The sequence below is a fragment of the Heterocephalus glaber genome, unplaced genomic scaffold (genome assembly GCF_053883595.1).
Source record: "Heterocephalus glaber isolate CG9 unplaced genomic scaffold, H.glaber_assembly_v1.0 deba00001457, whole genome shotgun sequence".
Classification (NCBI taxonomy): Eukaryota; Metazoa; Chordata; class Mammalia; order Rodentia; family Bathyergidae; genus Heterocephalus; species Heterocephalus glaber.
Window position 1 is genome coordinate 7,521,857 of NW_028258305.1, and position 22,419 is coordinate 7,544,275.

Consider the following 22,419-nt stretch of genomic DNA (forward strand, 5'->3'; position numbering starts at 1 on the left):
TGCCAGTGAAAGGCTTAGTTGTTTACTTTAAAAGTACTTATTGATACTGACATATAATTTATCACTTTTATGATACGGGGAAGTTAAGTATTAAGCTGAGTGTTGCAAGTTAGATGAGGGAAAGAGGACGGTTCAGACTAGGCAAACAAGATGCACAAAGACACTGAGGTAGAAATGCGTAGCATGTTGGGAGCATGGGCTGGGAGAATGAGTAGACTAACTTGCTGAAAGAGTGGATTACTTCAGAAAAAGAATACAGATGGGAAAAAATTTTGAAAGACACTAGATCACATGGTAAAGATTTTTATAGATGTCTTTCAAAGGATAAAATTTGTAGACAATGGAGATTAATAAGGAGATCATTGTACTTTCTTTCCTATTTTGTCAATGGTTAGGTGTTACTGTTCTTTCCATTTTTGCAAATTAGAAGATAAGGCTGAATGTTGACCCATGAAGCTTAAAAGCTCTGAAAAATTTCCAAATGAGTGCCAGTTTAACCAACTAAACTATAAATCAAATCTGTTGGCAAAGTAGTGGTCAAGGCTTTCAAAGTAAAATTAAATGCTCTCTAGAGGACTGTTTCTGATCAATAAAAACGTTTAGAATTTAAAACCCAAAGGTCATCATCAGGCAGTGCTCTCATCAGATTGCCTGTCCGTTGGCAAGAAGCTGGCTCAGGAAGGTTGGCCCCATAAAAATGTTCATCCAGGAACAAAAGCCCAAGATGTACTGTCATGTAGAGACATGCCTCTAAGCCACTCATGTTTCAACATCACAGTCATTTTTGTTGTCTTCTGCAACATATGACTTTGATGCTATCAGTCCATTTGCTACCCTTAGTACAATTGCTGGAGACAAATGGCCAGGAGAACATAGTTAGTGACTTTCACCATGACCAAACATACTAAATTACCAAATTAAATAGACTGCTCTTTTAGAGAAAACACACTAGAGGGCAAAGTTGAAAAGGGCCATACTTATATCACTAAAGAACGTAAACTTCATTGTAAGGCAGTAAGGAAATCATTAATAAAATCTGATCAGAGACTACTGTAATATGATCAAAATAGATTTTAAGGAACACTAACCTGGTGGTAATATTCAGGATGGCTCAAAGAGGGATAAAGACCAGAAGTAGAGCTGGGTGTGGTGGCACACGCCTGTAATCTCAGCACTCAGGAGACTGAGGCAGGAGAGTTGCTGTGAGTTTGAGGCTAGCCTGGGCTACACAATGAGTTCAAGACCAGCCTGAACTATATAGCAAGATCTCTCAAAAAAAAAAAAAGACCAGAAGTTTAAATATTGCATGGTTTTCTCTTATATGACAAATACAAAATATAAATAAAGAGCAAAATAAAAAATAGATAATAGGATATGGAGAAGATAGATCTCTTTCAAATGAAAAGGGAATCAAGGGATGGACAGAGGGGATATGAAGGGGAGGAAAAGGGGATTAAAAAAAGGAATTGAGATATGTTATGTACATGTACCAACTCCACACAAACATTACGTACTGCATACATGTACTAATGAATTTTTTTAAAAGACCAGAAGTAGGGACAGCAAATATAAAGTTGGCAATGTGTACAGTAGGTTTGCAGGATGGTCAGGAGGCCAGTCTGGCCCCCACAGGGCCTAGGAAACCCTAGAGAATTGTTGCTACTCTCTCACAGAAATGTGTCTTGCTCACACATATCCTCTCAGGCTTGTATGTATGCCTGCCACAGATAGATCTCTTCTTACTAATTCTGTGCTCTTCTCTCCTTAATTTTTACAGTATGCAGATGGCCAATAAGTACTTCCCTAACCCAAGCTCTGTGACTTCTCAGTTGCAGTGCTTATCCAGAGTCTGGCAGCTTCCCTATTTCAATAAGTTCAAAATCCTGAGAAGTTATCTCATTTAAAAACTATTATCTCCTCAGAAGCAATGTCCATCATACCAATTCATTACGCAAATACCTGTTTAACTTATAGGCAGGGCACCCTTATTCAAGGTTTTCTATGATCTAACTAGCTGGGATCAATGAGTAGGGCTTATCAGTTGGCATGTTCTGCTAGTCACATAGAATGCAGGGAAAGTAGCTTCTCTTAGGTCAGTTGGTAAGGTAGTATTTTGTGTTGCTATAACAAGAATACCACAGGCTGGATAATCATAAAGACAAGAAATTCATTTGTCAGGCTGGGGATTTAGCTCAGTGGTACTGCTGCCTGCCTCGTAAGCACAAGGTCCCAAGTTCGATCCCTGGTACCAAAAAAACAAACAAACAACAAAAAAAAAGAAATTCATTAACTACAGTCCAAAACTGAGGGGCCTGCATCTGGCAAGGGTCTTCTTGCTACATGATTCCATGTGAGAGACAGTGGAAGAAAAAGAGAACACTCGTATGAGACAGCCAGGGGGAACTTGAAGCTTTAAACCCTTTTATAATCTGTATTAATCCATGCATAAAGATGGAGCCTCATGACCTAAGCACTTCCTAAATCTGTTAAATTAGGAATAAGTTTCTAGCACGAGTTTAGGGGGACACATTCAAACCACAATAAGGTAGGCAACAATAAGATGTTTTTTTTATAGTTCTGGAAGAAGAGAAAATGCAGGTGGAGTACAAAAAACATTTAAAGCCAAGTAGAAGTCATGGTCATTTAAGATTAGCAAATACATAAGATTAACAGGCACTAATACAAACAAGTTGAACATTTGACTAAAAATAATATATAAGTGCTTTTTTATTTAAGCAAACTATCATTCATATATATATATATATATATATATATATATATATATACTTAGTTTCATATAAGTGAAAAAATTTGTTATCTAAAGGATTTCATAGGTCACTGAAATATAATCCCTTAGGGCTGAGGATGCAATTCAGTGGTAGAGTGTTTGCCTAGCACGCATGAGGCCCTGGGTTCGATCCCAAGCACTGAAACAAATAAAATCCCCTAATACTGACAAATTAAGATTTCAGGGGTCTGATGTTCTTATAACATTAAAAGCAAATTATTTTGAATAAAAACATATTCAATAAATCATATTTAAATTTAACACATTCTATTCAAGTTTAATATTTATATGTCACTATATTATCTGGACCCCAAAATACAAGTTCTAAATGAAATTAGCATAGGCAATAAAGATGATAAAGAAACATGGATTTCTTCATCCAAGATTCTGACAACGAAACAGGCAAAGATTTTCTTAGTATTTTGTACAACTTGCTCTACTACAAGGCTGTATATAGTTGTTTTGACTGTTTCGTGAACCAAGAACACAGAGTATGTTTTTGCTTTTTTTTTTTTTTTTTTTTTGGTACCGGAGATCGAACTCGAGTCCTTGAAGTTGCAAGGCAGGGGGGTGGAACCACTGAGCTAAATCCCCGGCCCCACAGAGTATGTTTCGTTTACACTTGCACCTTCAGTACACAGAATCAGGCCTGGCATATATCAGGTACTTCTAAATGACAAATGAGTGGAAAGAATGGAATAAAGAGACTTTGTTTTTTGTTTTTGGGGGTTTTTTGGAGACAGTGTCTCGCTATGTAGTTCAGGGTGGCCTTGAATTCACTATGTAGTCCAGGCTGGCCTTGAACTTGTGGTGATCCTCCTGCCTCAGCCTCCCAAGTGCTGGGATTACCACATGTGCCACCATGCCAGGCATAGTAAGGGGACATTTTGAAACCAGCCAGCTCATATTATTGTTCTACAATGAGCTTTAATGAAAAGGCAGAAGGAGTATATATAACATTAAAGTTTTAATTATTGAGAATAGTTTACTGAGAGTATAAAGGCATGGCTGTTCCCTATATAGTTTCTATTCATAATAAATTCATGGTAGTAATAATGGATGTATATACATAATGAACTGTAATTTGAAGTTAAATGTAAGAGATATAATAGAATATGTTGGCCAGGCATGGTGGCACATGGCTATAATCCCAGCCCTTGGGAGGCTGAAGCAAAAGGATCACTGTGAGTTCAAGAGCAGCCTGAACTACATAATGAGACCGTGTTTCAAAGAAAAGAAAAAGAAAAAGAAAAAAAGAAATATCAAAGTTGAACCAAACCTTCAAACAAATGGACTTAATAGAGATCTACAGTGTTCCATACACATTCTTCTTAGCAGCACGTGGAACTTTTTCCAAAACAGACCACATCCTAGCCAATAAAGTATTCTTGAGTAAATACAAAAGAATCGGGCCAGGGATTTAGCTCAGGGGTTTCGCCGCCTGCTTCGTAAGCACAAGGACCTGAGTTCGATCCTGGTACAAAAAACCCACAAAAAACAAAAGAATCAAAATTATCCCATGCATATTATCAGAACACAGCACAATGAAACCAGAAACCGACATCAAAAGAAAGCACAGAAATTATCCAAACACACGGAAATTAAACAATGCTCTCTTGAATAATAAATGGGTCACAGAAAAAAATAAAGGAAGAAATAAGACAGTTCCTACAATTAAATGATAATGCCAGTACAACATACCAGAACCTATGGAAACAACAAAAGCAGTCCTAAATGGGAGGTTTACTGCAGTGAATGCCACAGCAAAAAAACAGAGTGAGCCCAAATAAATAACCTAACGATGCACCATAAGGTCCTAGAAAAACAAGAATAATCTGAATCCAAAGCTAGTACAAGGAAGAAAATTAGGGCCAGGGATTTAGCTCAATGGTTCCGGCTACTGCCTTACAAGCGCAAGGTCCCCAGTTCAATCCCCTGTACCAAAAAAAAAAAGAAAAGAAAAGAAAAGAAAGTTATACAGATAAGAGCAAAAATCAATGAACTGGAGACTAAATACTGCCAAAATTCAGAAGATTATTAGCAACTATTTCACAATCTGTATGCCAATAAAATTGGAAAATTTAGAAAAAAATGGATAGATTCCTAGACATACACGAATTATCAAGACTGAACCAAAAGATATTAAAAACTCTGAATAATCCAATAACAGACAATGAAACTGAAGTAGTTAAAAAAAAACAACAACTTACCAACTAAGAAAGGCCCAAGTCCTGAATGGATTCACTGCCCAATTCTACAAGAACATAGGAAAGATTTAATGGCAATACTCCTCAAACTCTAAAAAAATCAAAAGAGAAGCAGTACCCCCAAAGTCATTCGTGGAAGCTGGCATTGCCCTGATTCCAAATCCAGAGAAGGATCCAACCAAAAAAGAGAATTACAGGCCCGTCTCTTTAATTAACGTAGATGAAAAAATCCTCAACAAAATACTGGCAAACAAAATGCAACAAATCATCAAAAAGATCATACATCACGACAAAGCTGGCTTCATCCCAGGGATGCAAGGATGTTTCAACATACACAAAGAAGTCTTTGTTCTTTCAATCCATGTTTGTTACACGACTTGTTTCCCAATTGGACCACTATTACCTAAGTTACTATACTTATAACCTTATGAGATGATCATGACTGTGGCCCACATTGTACCTATGTGGGTTTTGCTCTATAAAACTCCTCTGTAAAGTAGGATCCCCAGGTTATCCACTCAGGTCCCATCCTGCCTCTCAGGAGCTGTCCTATCAATAAATATCTTCCTAATCTTAACCTCCATTCTTCCTAGAATTCATTCTTTGATTTTTTTTTTTTTTTTGGTACCAGGGATCGAACTCAGGACCTTGTGCTTGCAAGGCAGGAAAGGGCGCCACTGAGCTAAATCCCTGGCCACATTCTTTGAATTTTAGAAGACATACACTTGGCGTGTCAGACAGCTCACAGGTTGGGAGATATAATATTTCATACTTCATCTCCAGTATTATTTCCTGTATCAACAGCACCAAGAAAAATTAAATACTTAGGAATTAACTGAAGGAAATAAAAGACCTAAAACTACAGTACTCTGAAAAAGTAAATTGAAGAAGATATCAGAAAATGGAAAGATAGCCCCAGTTCTTGGATAATCATAATCAATATTGTCAAAATGCCCATATGTTCAAAATTGATACACAGATTTAATGCAATCCTATTCAAAATACCAACAGCATTTCTCACAAAACTAGAGAAAACAATACATAAGGAACCAGAAGAGACCAGAATAGCAAAAGCAACCTTGGGTAACAAGAACAAAGACAAAGGCATCCCAATTCCAGGTTTGAAACTATACAAAGCTACAGTGATAAAAACAACATGGTACTGGCACAAAAACAAATACATGGATCAATGGAACAAAACAGAAGATGCAGAAACAGCCCCAGGCACATTCTATTTGATCTTTGACAAAGGGATCAAAAACATACACTGGAGGAAAGATAGCCTCTTTATTAAATGGTGTTAGGAAAACTGGCTATCCACATGTATAACATTGAATCTAGACCCATATCTTTCACCATGTACTAAACTAAAATCAAAATGGATGAAAGTTGTAAATGTTAAAATAGAAACTGTATCTTCTGAGAGAAGATAAAATATGTAAAGTTCTTTTTTTTTTTTGATACCAGGGATCAAACTCAGGACCTTGCACTTGGGAGGTAGGTATGGTGCCACTGAACTAAATCCCTGGCCCTGTAAAGTTCTTGAAGACATAGCATAGGCAAGGATTTTCTGAATAGAATCCCAGTGACATAAGAAATAGTAAGAGAATCAACAAACGGGATTGGATTATATCAAATTTAAAAGCTTCTGCACAGTGAAGAAACAACCAGAAGAGTGAAAAGACAACCTACAGAATGGGGAAAAAATTTTGCCAGCCATTCCTCCAACAGAAGATTAATAATATAGAACAATTGGGGCCGGGGATTTAGCTCAGTGGTTCCGCCGCCTGCTTTGCAAGTGGAACGATCCGAGTTCGATCCCCGGTACCAAAAAAATAAAAAATAAAATAAAAAAATAATATAGAACAATTAATCTCTAATTACCATGGCACTCTAAGTAAATGAGGACACACTGTCTTGTGGCCACTATGTTACAATCCAACATATTATCACAAGAAATAGTTTATTCAAGTTTGTATTCTGCTTCAAAATAGTCATCAGTGGCCTTTGATCTCCTAGAGTTCTTCATTAGGGCCAATCCTGTATTCATTATTCCATCAGAAAAAATATTTAGGACTTCACTCCTCATTCTTGCTTTTATTTACTCCTTCTTAAGGAAATAATTTTATAATGTTGGATGAAATTTTTATGTTTGAGATATGTTTTTGACTCCATAGAATATTAAGTGTAAGAACAGGAAAAAAAACCCTAACATAAGGAAAACTAAAAAGTATAACGAACTATAGTATAAAGCACCGTGTAAATGTGAAATTTGTCAAGGTTTAAAACATTTTAGTATTTAGCAATTCTTCCTCATAAACAATCTAGAGGAAATCTGTACAAGTACATGCTTGCTCTTGGAAAAACAGCTCAAAAAAAGTATACATCTCAATTAGAGCAAGTTTATTATCCAGGGATGGTCCAGGTGCAATGTGCTCAATTGTTTCATCCTGACTCAACAACAGCTGATTAAACAGGTGTTTCTTTATGGCTTATTGCTCTTACAAATTGAATGCAGTTGGTGGGCAATGCATTTCTTTACTATTCTGTGATGATGTTATAATAGTGAAAGTATCAGATGTATTACTAGCAGACCAGTGCCAGACAACATTTGAAGACCTTAACAAGTCTCATAAAATTCATCAAGCCAGACAAAAAATACCTAAAACCAAACCACAACAAAGAATATGTGTTATTAATACACATACTGCCAACTCCCCATGATGAATGTAGTGTAAACATGTACAATTAAAAATAATGCTAAAGAAACTGCAGTATTTATTCTTGATGAGAATCAAGTAATTTAAGTCTAAAAACTAAATTATTTAGAGATAAAATTTACTGATATTAAGAGTGCTCAATGTATGTGTACTTAGACATTTTAGAAAGGTGAGTAGGTAAGCACCTAACACATTATGCTACTTTCTTCTTTCAGGAAGTAGTCTACATTTTATTTTTCATTGAGATATTTTTTCTTTCTTTTTTGAGACAGCGTTTCAGTAGGTAGTTCAGCCTGGCCTTGAACTCACTATTATAGCCTACGCTGGCCTTGAAATTGCAGCTAACATGCCTCAGTCTACTGAGGTTTTCTATTTTTATAACTCAAAGTCTATGGACTCAAATTCTATGTTTTATCCCTGAAGAAAATTATGATATTTACAACCATGTCCCTGAGATGTCCTTTTCCATTCCTAAGACTTCAGTCAGTCAAGAGGATATTGTTAAGTGGACAAGGACAAGAGTGTCCTCATGTGCCAGGCATGGCGGCACATGCCTGTAATCTCAGCACTCAGGAGGCTGAGGCAGGAGGATCACTGTGAGTTCGAGGAAAGCCTGGGCTACATAGTGAGTTCAACACCAGCCTGAACTATACAGAGAGACCTTGTCTCAAAAAACCAAAGGCTGTCCTGGTGTTTTACTTGAAAGACACTGGGAAATGAGCAAATTCATGTTATCTATAGAAACTGCTCTCCTGCATATATGCTAAATCTGCCGTTTCTTGAAATGCTGGTCAGATACTAGAACAAACCAAGCTAATATTGTTGCTGTTTATGTAATTTAATTTATAAAACCCTCCCTCCTGTGATAATTCTAGATGCAACAGAGTACTGTAGAGAGAATAAGATCTATCAGTCTAGCCACCTATCACTGAACATTCTGGCAATTTCCTGTCTGGCTTACCACCACCAGACTTTCTGGCAATTTACTAGCCCAGCCAGTTGCCAGTGGATATTCCAAGTACCTTTGAGTGATTTCTTGTCTAGCCCACTGCCACTGGACCCTGTCTTTTCCTCTTAGTAAATCTTAATAGGCCTTATCTCTCACAAGTCACCTATGGGTGTTTTCTGAAATCTGTTGACAACCTTTTCCACTGCCCTTGTACAGCTGGGCTGGGGAAGGGACAGCTAGTGAGCTAGCTAGAAGGCTTGGAGAAACTCCCATGAACACTGAGACTACAAGAGATAGAAAAAGAGGGCAAAAAGTATGAGAAATGTTGGGATGGCTTTCTACCTCCATGTTTGAGGGAAGGGGTAAGCAACTATTATGAATGTTTTGCAACCACTATATGAATACAGGGATGCCCTAAAAATGCCCCAAAGATGAGAGGAAACACTGTTATTTATTTGTGAACAATATGATTTAAACAAAAGAAAGAGTTGTTTAAGATCACAGTAGCTGTGGGGTTGCCACCTCCCCATGGCAGTGCAAACAACCGCAGAGGTTAATTCTAACCCCTGCCTATGTTAAGTCTGGGCCACTGGACTGAGCTCAAGCTGGAGTTTGATACAAGGACCAAGTCAGACCACAAAGTCAGATGTCAGGCAGGAGGGATGGATGTTAGGCTGTATGCAGTTTATGCTGAACCAAGGAAGGCAGTGAGGCTAGGGCTGACTCCTGCCTTGGGATGTCAGGGGTGGGAGAATGAGCCTTCCTGGCAGCCAATGAGAAGTTAATGAGAGCCCACTGAAGTACATCTTAGTTGACTGCAAATTTACTTTTCAATTCTACAGTTTAGGTTGATATTCTTGTCTGATTAATATTCCTAAAATTTTTTTTGTGAGCAACTTTAAGGTAGTTTGTGAATTGCAATTGCAGGGTTAACTTGCTCTTCTGCTGTTGTCTGCCTGTACTAATTTTGTTGTTCAAGGTCATATTATTCTTGCCATATTATTCTAGCTGGAATGTAAGTAACATCGGTGAGTACCAAAGAAAAACAACTTTTTAAAAACTCCAAGTGGCTACAAAACTTTCAACACAAAACAACCATTAAGTAGAGAAAGGGAAACATAAGGAAAGGATTTTGTAACATAAAATAAGATTTTGTCCTCAAGGAAAATGAGATTGTTCCTCAATAGAAAAAGAAAGATAAGGGAAAAACCAGAAGAGTACAGTAAGTTGCATAAGGTCTGTGGAAGATGAAACTTATGAAAGAAAATTTGTATGTGTGATTGATTGTTGGTTATAGTTTAAAATTAGAGTTTTCTAAAACTGAACTTTGATGCACTGATATGAAATCAGGATATAATTCTCTATGTTTAAAGCAATAAAGTTTTCTTAAAATATTGTCCTGTTCTTAGTAAAAGTCACAAAAATAGGGCTAGAAAACAAAAACTTTACCAAGGTAATTTCTTGTTTTCCGCTGTTTCATTAAAGGTTTGATTACCTGGGGGGAAAAAACCTGCCATGCCATTTGGATAGGCCTGCTGTTTAAAACAGTTTACAATTGTTTTGACTAAATAAGGATTTTGTTATTGAACATATAAGATACATTGTACAGGTAGTAAGTGTGTGGTAATTAATATGGCTTCCTAAACCTGTTAAAGGTGCAAAGCTATTCTTTTCAGTGATGTTAACATATGCAGACATATTAAGAGCAAAGACATGCTGATGATTAAGAAGCTTGGACATTAGCTACCTAGGAAAACATTTGTAAACAAAGAAGAGTCTGGTGATCCTGAAATAATGCTGTCAATCATGACTATTATCTTAAAATGCTACATAAAATAACTAAATTGTCTTATCAATTTGCTAAGCTCTCATCAAAATTCTGATCATAGCTGTTCTAAGTCTTTTGTTATCCACAATTTTGTTCTTTGGTTTTTTTCGTACAGGGAATCAAACTCGGGACCTTACACTTGTGAGGCAGGGGGCAGAACCACTGAGCTAAATTGTTGCCCCATGTCATCCACAATTGATTCTTCTCTGAACCATTTGCAATGATTCACAGAAAAGACTTGAACAAGTATTACTAACAAATTGTTTTTTCTTTGATTATCTTTAGTAAAAATAGATATTATTTAAAATATTTCTTGGTTCAAAACTACTATACAAACTTATTTTGCTCTTATTAGTTTTATTTTGCATATTTTCTTTTTAAAATGCTGTAACTGTCTCTTAGAATCCTCCAGAAGTGTAACTCCTAACAAAATGATCTAGTGTAGTGTTTTGAGATTTTAGCCAACACCTATAAAAACAGTTAAGATTAAATTTAACAAAGGACTTCAGGTACATTTAACTTAAGATCTATTCCTTTGAAACCTTTTTGTAGCTCAAATTTGGCTAAAAGGGTTATGACACTGACTCTTGTCAATCATTCCTCTCCAATCAATCAATCAATCAATCATTCCTCTCCAAAGTGAGATCAGATAAGACCAACAACCACAACAGCATTCTGGCACTAAAGGATGATAAAAACAAAACTATAAAAAGAAAAGGGAGGGGAAGGGATGGACAAAAGCAAAACTACAGGATAACTGACCACTGATGCCTTCAGAGAGATTCTCACAAGGAGAAGGTCACAATACAGTATATAGAAAACATGACTTGTCAGAATGAAGATAAAGTCATTTGTGTTAGCTCTGTCGATCAATCAACTGATGGATCAATCGATCAAAGCTGAAAGGTTTTAAAGTAAGGATTCTTAAGTATTAGTGCCTAATGATAATTATCACAAAAGACTCTTACAAAATCATGTCCATTCTGAGTGAACTTGAGCCTGATCTAATAGACCTATCAGCAGAGAATCCAAATCTTAAGATGTTCACAGAAGGGAGAAATTTTGTGGACTAAAGACATTGCAAATCTGGGACTACGATAGTAACACAGGAAAACAACAAAATAGATTTCTGGGTGTGCAAGGACCTGCCTTTGTCCTCCACCAATCTCCCATGGAATCTGCAACTCACTACCTTGCTGCAATGGAATCAAATGTTAATTAAAATGGAGCAACATGCAGCATTTATGGACACTGTTGGACAATTACCCTATGGACATAGACAAATTTATCTTCTTTTTTCCGGCGCCTGCCTCAAAAGCGCAAGGTCCCAAGTTCAATCCCTGGTACAAAAAAAAAAAAATTATCTTCTTTTAATAACATCAAATACTGTACATTTTGCTTGATTTAGGAAAAAAAAAAGAATATAATCAAGCCTTTGCTAGGGTCCACTATGTCCGGCAGTCTGGGTGTTTGAATGCAACACAGGGAGGCACCAGTGCCCTCAAAAAACTAAATGTGTGTGTGTGTGTGTGTGTGTGTATTCATTCCTGCTAATTTTCAAAATATATCTTCAGCTCTGCATAAGTTTAAAACCCATTTTACTGTTAAACAGCATTGAATCTGTGATACCTGAGAAATGTTATTCAATTTGCTCGCTCTTATAGCAGGATTATACATTTTTTGCTTTTTGTACTGTTGTAGGATTTGGTTGCAATGTGCCTCTTCATAAGATGCCCACGGGATATAGTGGAAGATGGTACAATAAGATTATAAGGGCATTCAAGCAATGTGGTGTGCATGTCGGGGGTGTCATCCCTGAGACAAACTAGAGCATTTGGCACCATGCTCCTGAGACATCCGTTTGTGTTCTCAGGTCTCTTGGCCCATCAAGGAGACACTGCACATAGATGAGGATTAGAGTGAACAGATAAGTATTATTCTGAAGAACAGAGGGAACTTGGAAAACATGAATGCCAAGCCAGTTGTTCTTGAAATGCTATCATATACAGGATCAAAGTAAGTTAAATGTCACTGTCTATGTAGCTTAACCTGTTACTCCCCCCACCACATACCCACACACATACCCTGCAGTAATGTGGGGTAGAACAGAGTCCCATAGAGAGGACAAGTGCTATTAGTCTAGCTGGCTTCCAGTGGACATTCTGGATCTTCTGGAGATTTCCCTGTCTGGCCTGCCAACACCAGACCTTCTGGTCATTTCCTGTCCAGCCTGGTGCTACTAGACATTCTGAGTGCCTTCCAGTGACTTCAGCCTGCCATCATTGGACCCTGTCTGTTCCTGTACCCCTAATGAACTTTGCACATTCCTATTAGTAAGTCTTAATAAACTATCACAAGTGTCTTTGGGTGTTTTCTTTGGTTTCTCAGCAACCTACTGCACTGCTCAGCTGTGATGTAGTGTGCACTGCCTAGCTGGGGGATGGACATGATAGACTCAAAAGGATGTTTCAAATGTTAACAACACTGAACTATCCATCACAATGGAATACTTTCTTGCGGGGGGGGGGGGGGGGGTACCGGGTATTGAACTCGGGTCCTTGCGCTTGCGCAGCAGGCGGCGAAACCACTGAGCTAAATCCCCAGCCCTAGAATACTTTAAATATGAAATTAGGTGGCAAATAATGCTTATAAAATGGTATCCGATACATGCCATGGAAGTTGAGAGTGTAGTAAAGTTGTAGAACTCTCACTTTCCTAGCAGGTGTGAGGACCTGGGCTGGATGCCCTCTGCCCCATAAGAAGGCTAGAGTGACTATGTTATTATCAGATAAAACAGAATCCAAGATGGAGTATGATCAGGAATAGTGACATTTCATAATGATAAAACAGGTCTTGATGCTATTTCTTGTGCAATGGGAGTCCTGTTTAGAAAATACTTTCCTGGACCTATGTCTTCAAGGGTTTTACCTCTTTTATCTTCCAGCAGATTGACTGTTTTTGATAGTTGAAAAGTATTCCCTAAGTAAGAAATGTTTTCATCTTGCCCTATAATTATTTCTAAAACAACTGCAATTTAATAAATGACAATAAATTCTTGGTTTTCCAGGCTTCTCTTTTTTTTTTTTTTTTTTTTTTTTTCAGTCAGGGTCTCACTATGTAGTTCAGGCTGACCTTGAACTCACTATGTAGCCCAGGCTAGCCTCGAACTTGCAGCAATCCTCCTGCCTCGGTCTCCCAAGTGCTGGAATTACAGGCATGTGCCACCACGCCCAGCCAGGCTTCATTTTTATTTATTTATTTTTATTTTTATTTTTGGTACTGGGGATCAAACTTGGGTGCTTGTGCTTGCGCAGCAGGCAGCGAAACCACTGAGCTAAATCCCCAGCCCCAGGCTTCATTTTTAAATGGAAAAAATAAATAAAAAATTTTAAAACACCTAGCCATATGTAAATACCCTATTTACATTAAAAAATATGTCAATTGTAATAACACATGTACAAAAGGCCTTCTCTGGAGGACATGGTATGATGTCAATGTGATGATCATGGATACACCCACTGTTCCTTGAACTTTGCTCAAGAATATTTCCAGACATCTTGTTAAACTGCATTATGGCCAATCCAACCATTTCAGTCATCTCTGAAACTGCTAAGGTCAGTCTATTCTACAGGAACTTACTGATCTCATTTGGATAATTCAGAAGAAGGAGGTGTTGGCCTTTCTACTCTTTTGTTTCTCTCATACTCTCAACCCTAGACTCAGCTCAGTAGCTTCAAAATCACATGCTGCTGATTAAATGTTGAAAATTAAAATTGTTTTCTCTCATCCACTGGGAAAGTGAGGTAGAAGCAGCATGCCACTTTTTGCAATTGCACAAAACCCTAATAATAAAAATCTGATCCTAAAAAAATAAAGACTTTACCTCCTAAAATATAGGGGCATATTATTGCCCATTAGCTGATCCTGGTCTTCATTTCCTTTAGGGATCCCAACTTCTCAAGATTCTATGTTCTTTCTATATCCTGCTTTAAATGACTTGTATTACTAGGGAAACTTTTTATCAAACAGTCTATTTCTGTCACCCCCTCCTATCCATCTCCCTCTCATTATCTGCAACTGATACTGTAATACTTTGATACACTGAGGAGGTGAAGTAGGCATTCTCATCTTTCTAAGGAGGTAAGGCAGGCAACAGAATCATAAAAGGTAGTGAGAATGATACTTTTTAAAATCAGCCTAGGTTTTATGCCCAGAACCATTGAAGAGTGGAAAGATCTTTAATAAACTTGACCACTAGTCAGCTGTTCTTTTGGCCCAAATGATATAAACACTGTAATGTTTAGCAAGAACATAGACTCTGTAGTGATATAAGGAAATTCAAAAAGAGAAGAGATTATATAAATATATTGACACAGCTAATAATGTCAGTTGTTGTTTTTTTTCCTTTCCCCCCGTTGCTACTGGGGATTGAACTCAGGGCCTTATGCATACTGTTACGTTAGTACTATTTTTTTCCCTAAACTTAAGTCTACCTTCAAAGTACTTAACAATAGTATCTAAAAACACTATGTTAAAATTTACACAAAACATTTGAAATCTATTCTATTCAATGACAGGAGATGAACTGAGAGTAACAGGCTCCCATATGTTCCAATATCTATCTTCCTTTATTGTATAGTAATAAACTGAACAAGTAGCTACCTAGAATGAAAATGACCCTCCCTCCCCTGAAGCTACATATGGTCATGTGACTAAATTCTAATCTATGGGATGTAAGTGGAAGGTCTTTGAGTAGCTTCAAGGAATCTTCCTTGAGAGGAAACACATATGTATCTTTTGTCCTTTTCCTTTTTGGCCCTTCCCTTCCTCCATCCATTGCTATCTCTGGACTTTTGCATAAAAGATAAACTTTTTTTTTTAGAGCTTTTAATTTGGATCTCTGTTACAGCTGAACTAAATTCCAAATGATACAGTATGGCTGACAGACAACTTCAGAGAGAGAGTTGCAGAGTCATCCCAGTGAAGCAGAGTAAATACAAGGATGATACATTCTCTGAAAAAGGAGATGAGGAACTTTTTAAATTACTATTTCTGCGTTATAACAGGGAAGGTCTGTGGAGTTATTCATGTATAAAGTGAACTCAGCTGACCGAACATAAGTCTTTGGCATATTCCCAGAATGCTAGTAGTTGCTATGGGACCTAATCACACTGATAACTTGACAGAGTATATAACTTAACAACGCCATTAACATGTTTTACTGAATATATGGTTCTAAACCCTCTGTACTACTTACAATGGGGTCAATTGCAGAAGGCCCAAATGGAACTAATTATGACACAACTATAGTAGTCTCAAAAATCTATTTCTGAGGGAGTCATACCTAAGAAAATCTGTAAAATAGTTATTCTCAACAGTGATACAAGACTAACCAAAAGAGTACATTATGTAATTGCTTTCAAAAATGTCCCCTTTTTTTTCAGTGCTAGAGATGGAACTCAGAGCCTCATGCATACAAAGCATACACTCTCAATGAGCTGTATCCTCAGCCAGAAATTTGTCAATTTAAATAAATTATCAAGAAGCTTAAAAGATTGAGTTGCCACAGAGGACACAGATCAAAAATGAGTAGAACAAAGTCTGTTTTAAGTCACTGTTTAGATTGACAAGATGCATATATGGGTCCACTATCACCACTCTGGTTCAACACAGTACTCAAAACATTACCAAGAGCAATTAGGTTAAGAAAAAGAATAAAAGGGATATGTACAGAAAAGGAAGAGGAAGAAAAAAAAGAAAAAGAAGAGGTCAAATTATCATTATTTGGGTCTTCCACATAGAAGATCCAAAAAATCCACCAAAAGACTCTTAGAATGAATAACCAAATTCAGCAAGTAGCAGGATACAAAATCAACACACAAAAATCAATAATGTTGCAATACATTAATAATAAACCTATTGAGTCGTGCGGAAGATGCTGAATCAGCCCGCTGCACACAGGCAGGTCTGTACATGCCCTACCAAGGTCCCCGGTCGTGCGGAACACGCAGAATAAGCCCACGTCCCGGCAACAATCCACTGGACCCCCATGCCCGCTCCTCCGTACAGCCACCTGGTTCCACACTACAAAGACACAGAGGACACTGAACCACCAGACCATGGTACTGAGTCCCGCTGCTCCCAGCCCAGAAGTAGGGGCTTCTGAGCCGCCGTCCCACTACTCTTGGTCCAGAGGAAGGGGATTCAGGGCCACCATCCCTCCCACTGCTCCCAGCCCACAGGAAAGGGCTTTTGGGCCACCAGCCCTATGGCTGCTACCGGCCCCTGTCCCACCTCTCCCAGCTCAGAGGAGGTAATCCGTGCAGGTGCCAACAGCCCCCACCCCAGTTGAAATGAGAAAACATGTAAATAAGTCTCAAAACCAGACTTCCAGATCACCTACAGCAACCCCAAAGGGAAATGAGATGGAACATTCTGATACTCAACCACTTGGACCCACTGAACTAGCAACAAAAGGGGATCTGGAAAAAATGAAATCAGAAATAATTTCTCAGATAACAGGAGAAATTGTGCCCCTAATGCAAGACATGATTAATAAATCTAGAGAGGAGCTCAGGAAAATGATGGAATCCCAACATAGGAAACAAATGGAATCCATAAAACAGATGCAAACAGATTTCCAGGACATGAAAAACTCCACTGAAAGTCTACACAGCAGAATGAGCCAATGTGAGGACAGAATTTCAGATATACAAGATAAAACTGCAATTAGTGACCAGGAAAAGAAAAACTGCTTCAAAATTATAAGGGAACATGAGAAATCAATCCAGCAGCTGCTAGATGATGCAAAGAAGAATAACATAAGACTGATTGGGCTCAATGAAGAAACAGGAGAGAGTGCACATGACATAAAAAACCTGTTCACAGAAGTAATGGCAGAAAACTTCCCAAACAGGGGAAAAGAACTTGACATACAGATAAGTGAGGCATATAGAACTCCAAATAGCCTTGATCAAAAAAAAATCTACACATAGGCATAGAATTGTTAATATTCCAGAAACCTAACAGAAGAACAAAGCTATAAAAGCATTTAGAGAAAAGAAGCAACTCACATACAAAGGAAAGCCCACAGAATCACAACAGACTTCTCAACGCAAACACTCAAGACAAGAAGAGCTTGGAGTGACATATTTCAAGCCCTAAAGGAAAACAGCCTCCAACCCAGATTGATTACCCTGCAAAACTATCTTTCAAAATTGATGGAGAAATAAGATACTTTCATGACAAAGAGCACCTTAGGAACTTCATGAATACCAAAGCAGCACTCCAAAAAATTTTAGACAATATCCTAGGAAAAGACAATGAGGATCACAACCCCAGGAAGCACAGCAGAATGATCCCATCAGGCGCAACAAGAAATTAAATGTAGAAGGGGAGAATCCAACAAAAAGAAAAAGTCATGACAATGATAAGTCAATACGTATCAGTTATAACCATCAATGTTAATGGTTTCAATTCATCAATCAAAAGAAACAGACTGGCAGAATGGGTCAAGAAGCAAAATCCAACAATATGCTGCATACAAGAAACACACTTGATTCAAAATGAAACTCACAGACTGAAAGTTAAAGGGTAGAAAACAATAGTTCATGCAATGGGAACTCCCAAAAAAGCAGAAGTAGCTATCCTCTTTGCAGATCAAGTGGATTTCAAAGCAATACTGATTAAGAGAGTCAAAGAAGGACACTACATCCTTTTAAAGGGAACAATCCAAGAGGAAGAGATGACAATCATAAATATCTATACACCAAACACTAGTGCACCCAACTGTACAAAACAAATACTAACAGACATGAAAAGTCATATATGCACTAATACAATAGTAGTAGGGGACCTTAATACCTCACTGTCACAAATAGATAGATCAACTAGACAAAAAATAAGTAATGAAATACTAGAACTCAATCAAACTCTAGAACAAATGAACTTAACAGATGTTTACAGAGTGTTCCACCTCACAAAATCAGAATACACATTCTTTTCAGCTGCACATGGGTTGTTCTCCAAAACAGATCACATACTTGCTCACAGAACATGTTTAAGTAAGTGCAAAGGAATGGAAGTTATCCCCTGTATATTATCAGACAATAGTGCAATGAAATTGGAGATCCATAACAAAAGAAACGCAAAATATTTCAGAAAATCATGGAAATTGAACAACACACTTCTGAATAACCAATGGGTCACAGAGGAAATTAAAGAAGAAATCAGACAGTTCCTTCAATTAAATGACGATGACAATACAACATACCAGAATTTATGGGACACAATGAAAGCAGTCTTACAAAGGAAATTCACAGCAGTGAATATACATATTAGGAAAACAGAGCGAGCCCCATTAAACAACCTGATGCTGAACCTCAAGCTTCTACAAAAAGAACAGCAAGACAAACCCAAATCTCATACAAGGGAGGAAATTATAAAGATCAGAGGAGAAATCAATGCAATGGAGACTAAGAGAATGATACAAAAAATCATGAAGCCAAGAGTTGCTTCTTCAAAAGAATAAACAAAATTGACAAACCCTTAGCCAACCTTATCAGAAAAAGGAAAGAAGAAGCCCAAATCCATGCAATTAGGTATGAAAAGGGTGAAATTACAACAGACCCAGCAGAAATCCAGAGGATAATCAATACCTACTTCAAGAATCTATATGCCAATAAGATGGAAAACACAGACGAAATGGACAGATTCCCACATATGTATGAATTACCAAAGTTGAACAAAGAAGACCTAAAAATTCTAAGCAACCCAATAGCAATCAATGAAATTGAAAACGTAATTAAAAACTTACCAACTAAGAAAAGCCGAGGTCCTGATGGCTTCACTGCTGAATTCACAAGACATTTAGAGAGAAACTACTGCCCCTATTGAAGTCTTTAGGGAAATTGAAAGGGAAGCAAAACTCCCGAATTCATTCCTGGAAGCAAGCATCACCTTGATCCCCTAAGCAGAGAAAGAATCAACCAACCAACTGAAAAAGAGAACTGTAGGTCAATCTCACTAATGGACATAGATGCAAAAATAATAAGATACTGGCAAAAAAAAAAAAAAAAGATACTGGCAAATTGAATGCAGAAGATCATCAAGAAGATCATACACCCTGACCAAGCCAAGTGGGATTCATCCCAGGGATGCAGGGATGGTTCAATATATGAAAATCAATCAATATAATACACTATATCAATAGAGCCAAGGACAAAAACCATATGATTATCTCCATAGATTCAGAAAAAGCATTTGACAAAATCCAACATGCATTTATGATAAAAACCCTAGAAAAAAGTGGAATAGATGGTCTCTACCTCAATCTGATAAAAGCTATCTATGAAAAACCAACAACCATCATACTAAATGGTCAAAAACTGAAATCCTTTACACTAAAATCAGGAACAAGACAAGGATGTCCACTATCACCACTCTTGTTCAGTATAGTTTTGGAAACATTAGCCACAGCAATTAGACAAGAGAAAGAAATAAAAGGAATAAAGATATTAAATGAAGAAATCAAATTGTCATTATTTGCAGATGACATGATACTCTATATAGAAGACCCCAAGAACTCCACCAAAAGTCTTCTAGACTTAATAACCAAATTCAGTCAAGTAGCTGGATACAAGGTCAACACACAAAAATCAATAGCTTTCCTCTACACCAATGACAGACTCACTGAGAGAGAAATAGGGCAAACAATTCCTGTCACAATAGCATCCAAAAAACTGAAATACCTAGGAATCAACCTAACAAAAGAAATCAAAGACCTTGTCTCAGAAAACTATAGCACTCTGAAAAGACAGATTGAAGATGATATCAGAAAATGGACAGACATCCTCTGCTCCTGGGTAGGAAGGATTAATATAGTGAAAATGGCCATACTTCCAAAACTGCTATATAGATTTAATGCAATTCCAATTGAGATCCCAGCAGCATACTTCATGGACCTTGAGAAAACAATCCAAAAATTCATTTGGAACAAGAAGAGATCCAGAATAGCAAAAGCAATTCTAGGTAACAGAGACGTGGCAGGGGGTATCACAATCCCCAACCTGAAACTATACTACAAAGCTACTGTGATAAAAACAGCATGGTACTGGCAAAGAAACAGACCTGAGGACCAGTGGAACAGATTAGAAGATGCAGAAACAACACCAGACACACTCAGCCATCTCATCTTTGATAGAGGAGCCAAACACCCTCACTGGAGGAAAGATAGCCTCTTTAATAAATGGTGCTGGAGAAATTGGGCTTCAACTTGCCAAAGATTAAAACTAGACCTATATCTCTCACCATGCACTAAACTAAAATCAAAATGGATTAAAGATCTAAATATTAAAATAGAAATTCTGAACCAGTTGGAACAGAGGTTAGGTAGAACTCTTGAAGACAGCGGTGTAGGAAAAGATTTTATGAACAAAACCTCAGTTGCCCATGAAGTAGCACAAACAAGCAACAAGTGGGATCTCTTCTTATTAAAAAGCTTCTGCACAGCAAGAGAAACCACCAGCAGTGTGAAGAGACAACCCACAATGTGGGAAAAAATCTTCACCTGCTCTTCCTCAGACAAAGGTCTACTATCTCGAATCTATAAAGAACCTAAAAAGATCAGACCTCCCAAATTTAAAGACCCAGTCAGAAAATGGGCATCTGAAATGAACAGACATTTCTCAGACAAAGAAGTAGAAATAGCAAATAAACATATGAAAAGATGTTCAACATCACTGGTCATTGGAGAGATGCAAATGAAAACAACACTGAGATTCCACCTCACTCCAGAAAGAATGGCTGCTATCATGAAATCAACCAATAACAAATGCTGGTGGGGCTGTGGGGAAAGAGGAACCCTGCTCCACTGCTGGTGGGAATGTAGACTGGTACAACCACTGTGGAAATCAGTATGGAGATACCTCAAAGAACTAGGACTGGAAGTCCCATTTGACCCCAGTATTCCACTGCTGGGGATCTTCCCCAAAGAAGTAAAAGAATCATACCATAGTGATATATGTGCACCCATGTTCATAGCAGCACAGTTTGTAATAGCTAAAACTTGGAAGGAGCCCAAATGTCCATGAACTGGAGCCTGGATAAAGAAAATGTGGTTTTTTAGTAAAATGGAGTACTACTCAGCCATAAAAAATGATAATAGAGACATTTATAGCTAAATGGATGCAGATTTAGGCCATACTCTTAAGTGAAATAAATAGGACACACATGTGTAAATACCAAAAAGTTTCTCTACTGTAAGAAACTGAAAGCGTAAATAAGGACTAAAAGGTATAATAGATAATGTGAAATAGGAAGAAAAGGGGTAAAGGGGAAGTGGGAGGGCTAGGGGAAAGGAAAGACAGGAATGGAATTAATATGAGAAAATGGAAAAATGGAAACAACATCTTTGTATTCTTTTTTTTTTTTTTTTTTTTTTTTTTTTGGTACCGGGGATAGAGCATGGGTCCTTGTGCTTGCACAGCAGGTGGCGAAACCACTGAGCTAAATCCCTGGCCCAGAACGTCTTTGTAAATAGGAAAGCGTGAAGGGGGTGAAGGGAGGGCAGAGGAAGGGGGAAAAATAAGTACCAAGAGAGATTACATAAAGGCGCAAATTTCCAATGATGAATATCATTATATTGTATACCTAAAATGTACCAATGATTAAAATGAATAATTGATAATGTGAAATCGGAAGAAAAGGTACAAAGGGGTAGGGGAAGTATGAGGGGTAGGGGAAAGGAAAGAAGGGAAAGGAAAAATTATGAGAAATGGAAACAAAGTCTTTGTAAATAGGGAAGGGTGGAGGGGGTGAAGGGAGGGCAGGGAATGAGGAAAAAATAAGAACCAAGATACATCATGTAAAGGTACAAGTTCCCAATGATAAATGTCAATGTCAATGTATTGTTTACCTAAAATGTACCA

General features: G+C 37.6%; 2 protein-coding genes across 5 annotated transcripts in view; both read right to left on the minus strand.

Annotated features, from left to right (window-relative positions):
- B3gnt2 (UDP-GlcNAc:betaGal beta-1,3-N-acetylglucosaminyltransferase 2) overlaps positions 1–22,419 on the minus strand; it is a 202,236-nt gene that overhangs the window by 152,187 nt on the left and 27,630 nt on the right. The window contains exon 1 of one of the 2 annotated variants that reach the window (XM_087216334.1): positions 4,999–5,018. The exons of the other annotated variant lie outside the window; for it this stretch is intronic. The gene's annotated coding sequence lies outside the window, so the exon portion shown is untranslated. Of the gene's footprint in view, positions 1–4,998; positions 5,019–22,419 lie in introns of those variants that run through there. 2 annotated transcript variants of the gene reach the window in all.
- The window catches only part of Commd1 (copper metabolism domain containing 1), a 140,715-nt gene that overhangs the window by 50,467 nt on the left and 67,829 nt on the right, over positions 1–22,419 (minus strand). The window lies entirely within an intron of this gene.